This window comes from Engraulis encrasicolus, chromosome 8, assembly GCF_034702125.1.
Source record: "Engraulis encrasicolus isolate BLACKSEA-1 chromosome 8, IST_EnEncr_1.0, whole genome shotgun sequence".
NCBI lineage: Eukaryota > Metazoa > Chordata > Actinopteri > Clupeiformes > Engraulidae > Engraulis > Engraulis encrasicolus.
In genome coordinates this window covers 19101546-19107863 of record NC_085864.1, presented here as the reverse complement: position 1 = coordinate 19107863, position 6318 = coordinate 19101546, and positions in this window count along the sequence as shown.

The following is a 6318-nucleotide window of genomic DNA, read 5'->3' as shown; positions in this document are numbered from 1 at the left end:
ACGGCAGACCCGAACAGCCGCTGAAGTTGACAAGGATTTTGGCTGTGGTTGATGAAAAAGAAATAGCACCAAACTGGTAAATAAAACAAAGGAAGACATACTGAGCATGAAATTAGCAATGAGACCAATGTTGAATTGCTCAATGTTAGAAAACAATGAAAATAACAATACATTTGTGGACACGCAAAAGTGATTGGGATTCTCTGCAAAACCCGAGCTTTCCCCACTTTGTACATAATAAATTAAGTAAAGCTGCGCCAAGGCTATTGAGTAATGCAGCTGAAAGTAAAATAAGTGAAAAGCAGGAAACAAGGCCTTGATGAAACACCAAACAAACCAACATAGCACACGTTGCAGCTTTATCAAACAATACAGTCACTCAGGCGAAAAGTCCAAGACAGACAGACAGACAGATGAAACATTTGTCAATTTCAGTGCCTCTTCAGGTGCACTTTGTATGCATAATCTTACAATAAACATCTGATATCATTTTAGAACTGGAGAAAATTCTGGCCAATTTCAACATGCAGCTGTATTGCTCATGTTGCCCTTGAGTTGTACGTAAGTACCCGATGATGCTTAATTTTTCTGGTCAGCTCTTTGTAAGATCTTGGCCATTCTAATGGGGGCATGGTTTGATGTATGTTGAAACAGGCCGAAATTCTTCTTTAAGTTGTTGAGATTAACATAAAGGGTATGATTAATCCATTTAAAACCAGTTGTGTGAATTATGTAAAGCATACAGAATTCCCACCAATACATTTTTTGTGAGACTGGTCATGCACACATCAGCTTAACCTTAATTTGACAGACTGGAGGCTCTACTGTATATTAGTACTGAGAGATGACTACTGTTTTACAACTTTGAGAACATATGTCACTGATTTGCTACTGCCCTGGGACCCGGGTAGTCAATGAACATCACAATTTGACAATCCCTAATCATATTAATTCCAATAAAACTTAAAACAAGATCTCCCTCCCTCCTTCCTCTCCTTATATTCCTGACTTATTCCAATGTCTGCCAACCCTTTGTTGCTGCCTATTACACTTTGGCCAGAATGTAGTCACTGAACAAGAGGAAAGAAGGAAAAAAACCCTCAAAACCTCAAAAAATGTTCAATTCATGAAGTAACAGATACAGAATTTCACCCATGTGAGAAGTCAAATATTCAAGCCCAGAGTCCCACTCCGGGGGAATCTCGCTGGCGCATTGCTCGAGGGTGACCTCATAGCAGAACCCACGTACGGTATAGATAGAATCAGGACCTTGCGTCGGGATCAAGAGATTGTTAATTGCTGGCTGAGTTTCCCTTTGGCTTGGGCTACGCCGTGGTGTGGGTCTCAAGGTCGTTTTAATGGTGCAAATCCTGTACGTAATGTCTGCGCTATCTCCAGTGAACCTGCTCTGAAGGTCTTGCCACCATTGTTCAGTGTGTTTGGAGCTAATGAATAGCGAGGCTGCCAGCGTTGGACACTCTTGAGAGTCTGAGAGAGGGCGCCACAGAACGAAAACATTTGCTCGTCTGAGGGGCCTGTCAAAGAGGCCCCTGGTGTTGTGGCAGCTGCGTTAGCTGGCGCACGAGAATGACAAGAGGAGGGAGGGGAAAATGTGACCCATTTCCACCAGGCCAGGAACTGCCAGACCCAGCAGCTTCCCCTCTGGTATACGCTACACCACTCCTTGCCACGCGCCGCTACAACACTTGGATACCTATCCCCAGCAGTCACTCACTGCTCCGTGACCTGGCTTCCTCACCAACAACAGGTTATGACACAATTGCATACAGTAATGATGGCAAGTGGATGCTGGCAGCACCTACAGATGTTTTGAGGAGCGTTTGGTTGGTTGGTCGGCTCACAACAAATGACATCACATTTCATGTCTTGTCTCTCGTCCAAAAAAGTGTTTTGGTGACTCAGAAGTGCTGAGGGGCCCCTAGGTAATTTAGCCAAATGGTTCATTAATTTCAGTCAAAATACAAACATCAAATTCTCCAGCCTGACACACTTAGTGGGCCTAATAGAGGAAATATTCAACCAGGTCTGTGCCACAGATGCTCCAACATGATCTCAGCATGGTAAGAATCCACTTAAGATGAAGACAGCTCATCTGTTAGTCAAGATTCACGACTTATCTAAATTCTCTCTTCTTAATAATAGTCTTCTGCAGTAATAAGATAGCATTTCATTATCATTAGGACTGGCAATGGAGCTACAGTGTTATGCTTGGGGGCTGTCCTGCCAGAGGGTCCATGTTTATACATTCTCTCATCACGCACATGGGCGTACAAAGGGCTAAATGGGGGATTGGTACAGCCACAACTCATCTCATTTCAACATTTTACCCCCGACACTTGTAACTTGATTTGTTTAGTCTGAAAATTCCAGCGCTGAATTGCACCAAGCTCGTGGAATAGGGGAATATTGTGCTCCTGCTTTAAAGGAGGTCACGGATTTGAAGTCATGAGAGCCAACTTGTTTTTTTGTTTTTTTACTTTCCTTCTTTTCCTTTTTAAAAAAAATAAAACAAGCCCACAGCCAGTCAGTCATTCCTTTATGCACAACAGTTCACTTCCAATTGCTCGTGTCGGGTGGCAGTTGCAGGTAAAGAACTGTATGTCTGCACTGAGGTTAAGAAAAGCCAAATTTTGTGTCATCGGGGTGGCATACTATACTAAGTGGTTGGCACTACAACACATAATGTCCATTAAGAACATGGCAGGCCAGTGAATGATGGAAATGGAAAATATTAAAGGACTAATAGTCCTTGAAACCCATCTTTTACTCCTTAGTAAGACCAAGGCTTGACTCTGTGCATAAGGGCTCATGCTGCCAAAAGTTGTTTCCTCTGCAGTTTCCTTCTGGTCTTTCTCAGTATTGTTCTTTTTGGTACAGAATGAGCGATCAGGGCTCTCCAGTCCATTCCCTGCAAATCCATAGCTTACAGACAAATAGCTCTGACAACGTGTAGAAAATATTTGAGTAACTTAAACGTGTAGACCCTGCACAGACATTTCTGCAGGGGTAACATAATGCTGACCGTGTTTGGACCACTGACATTTCAAATTAAAAGTCCTGCAGTAGTGAATTCCCTGTGAACTTGTGGTTGTATCCTATCCAGAAATTACTGTATGTGATCATCATGGCTTCATAACACACAAAGAGCATCTATTGTTGTAAAGCTTTTGGTTTCAGGCAACTGTTTTCAACATGTACTGGACTGTATAGTACACCTAGGCAGGTTTGTGTTACCATCCAAATACTTCTGCACTCACTACATTTCAATGAGGTCCTTTTTTCTTTTTTCCTTCATACAGAAAATTAAAATGAAAGGAGGAACAGACAGAAAAGGATGGCGGATGAGACAAAACCAATGAGTGAAAAAATGAGCGGTACGTTCATCTGGGGCAGAGAGTAAATCCGTCCATGGCTCAGTGGAAGTGCACTGAGTCCTGACATGCCCTGTGTACAGCATGCATGCACACACACACACACACACACACACACACACACACACACACACACACACACACACACACACACACCACAGAATTATGTGGCCCCAGCAAGACACCAGGATGACACTCATGACATCACGCTGCAGAGAAACCGCTGGCTCTGACTGGTCGATGTGCTATATTCCCATTGAGGGCTGAGGGGGTTTGTTGCAGGGACAGGGGAAGAGAGAGAACGGGTGTCAAGGGGCTGGCAGAGCAAGAAGAAGAGGAAGAAGAAGAAGAAGAAGAAGAAGAAGAAGAAGAAGAAGAAGAAGAAGAAGAAGAAGAAGAAGAAGAAGAAGAAGAAGAAGAAGAAGAAGAGGAGGAGGAAGAGGAAGAGAAGAGGGAGGTGGAAGGAGACAAAGAGGAGGCTAAGGAGAAAGAGTGGATGACAAAGGGTAGGCAGTAGAAGAGAAGGAGAAGTAATATAAAGAGGTGGAGGGAGAGAAAGAGGAGGAGGATGAGGAGGTGGAGAAAAAGTAAGAGGAGGAGGAGGTGGATGGAGGAGACGAAGAGGAGGAGGAGTACTGGGAGGAGGATGAGGCGGCCTGGACTCTAGTCTGGACTGTCTCTGGTCTTGTGGCGCTGTGGAAATTGTGTAAGCAGATTGGCAGGATACATTTTATTTACACTCTGACAAGCATGCGGAATTCAAAAAGCCCACACTTCCAACCAGACTCCATCATCACCACCTCTAAGTTGCATCAGGTTTTTCTTTCCTCTCAATGGCTCTCTTTCTCTCTCACTTCATCTCCACCTCTTTCTACCTCTGTCTGTCTGTCTGTCTGTCTGTCTGTCTGTCTGTCTGTCTGTCTGTCTGTCTGTCTGTCTCATCGTCCTCTCTCTCTCTACACATTTGTCAGTCTGTCTCTGTCTCTCAAGGTCTATCTTTCTCTTCATCTTCACTTCTCTCTTTCCTTTCCTCTCTGGCTCCATGATGTCAACTCTCGGCTAGCCTGTGTCTCCGTCTGCGTCTCCTATCCCCGAGCTGGGCTGCAAACAAACATCTTGGGTTGCGCTGGCACGGTACCACGCTGTGCCCAGCATGTCGCCTGGCTCTTGTACCCGCCATGCCCTGCCAGATGTGAAACCGAACCCGGGCCCAAGCGAACGGAACAGAACCGAACCAACCACTCCACACCATTCCACTAGCGGGGGCAGGTGACTTTTCAGCAGGCAAGGGGGAGTTTTTAACCACATCTTCTGGTGGGGCGCATTCTTTCCAAATCTACAAACTTGTTCCCCCTTGTCTGATGAAGCCAACGAAAGGGACTGCACTGTGCATGTTTTTTTCCGCTCCACTTTTAATTTATTTTCAATCTTCCTCTAATAAAGGTCAGTAGGCCCACAGGACAAGTCGGCTCCATAAAGTCACTTATGTTTTTTTCTGTTTTTAGGGTTGGAGCTCCTGGGTGCCTTGTTAATTGAAAACAACTGTGTCTGACCCGGCTGGCTGCCTCTGGCAGTCATGTTTCTAGCCGGGGCCTTGCTGCTGGACTCAGAGGCCGAGTTTGTCATCAGCTTGTGACGATAAATCCCCCCTCCCTACCACCCACACACAAGCTCTGTCTCTATCTTCAGAAGATGCTTAGTGGGCACTGGATCTGTTTTTCCTGTAACTATGTGCACTGAGGGATCTGTTAGGTCCAGCATGAGAGAGAGAGAGAGAGAGAGAGAGAGAGAGAGAGAGAGAGAGAGAGAGATAGAGAGAGAGAGAGAGAGAGAGAGAGAGAGAGAGAGAGAGAGAGAGAGAGAGAGAATGCTTGTTTGGATGCTTGTCTGGTCCCAACATACCGTTGAGGGAACAGAGTCACCCGCTGTGCAGCCTGATGTGAAACCATTTGAGAAGCAAAGGAGCACACAAGAAGACTCCAAAACAGTCTTGCTGTCAGTGAGACAAGACAATTTTTTTTACAGTGGACACCTGTAGACTTTCCGACCTCAGTTCTGTAAGACCAGTAGGTACAGTACAGTACAGCCAAGAACCAGTAAACCATTCTCTGGCCAAAGCTGAGCTATTATCTTGGGGGGTTGGGGGAAGGGGGGCGGGCATGCAAAAATACTTGCATACTTTCAACAATCAACACTTGGTAGTGGAAACACAAGGGGAAACGGATGAGTTAAAACGAGGAATGTGGGACATTTATACTTTCGGACAGATGAGAGGAGAAAAGAGAGGGACGGCAGGCACTAACGGTACAAGAACCTAAATTTAGTAGCATCACGCAATCTTAAGTCATTCTTTGCGGTGCACATCTAGCGATGCACATGGCTCCGTTCTCGGTGAAGATGCGATTACGCTTGTCATCGCGGCAATATTGAAGGCTCTCTCTCCCCAGCTGGACACAATTTGAGCCTGTGAGCCCTGATAACTGGTCCAGTTCCCTTTTGACATCACCCCGAGTCACATTAGGTTATGCTTTTTTTATGAGAATTAATTTTAAAAAACACGGGGTAATAGATGAAGCACATCGTGCTGGGACGTTGTACAGCATGCCCAAAATACTAGTTGGAGAGTAATGGTAACTGTTTAAACTTGTATGCCTTCTTTGAGGCATTCGGATTCAAATAATTCCATTTTAATCTCACATGCTAACTTTGCTGAGGTATCTTTGACACTTTTGAAACATAACATAACTCTGTTGTGATGGATACACATTGTTTTTACAATGTAAAATTAAATATTTTTAACTATTGTTGCTATGACAGATTTGTCACTATCAGCAGCGCTGCTGCTACAAAAGGACCATGTCATGACAGCACAGTCAACTACAGAGTATGATGTAAAGGAAACTTTTTAATTTCCCTAGTCAAAAGC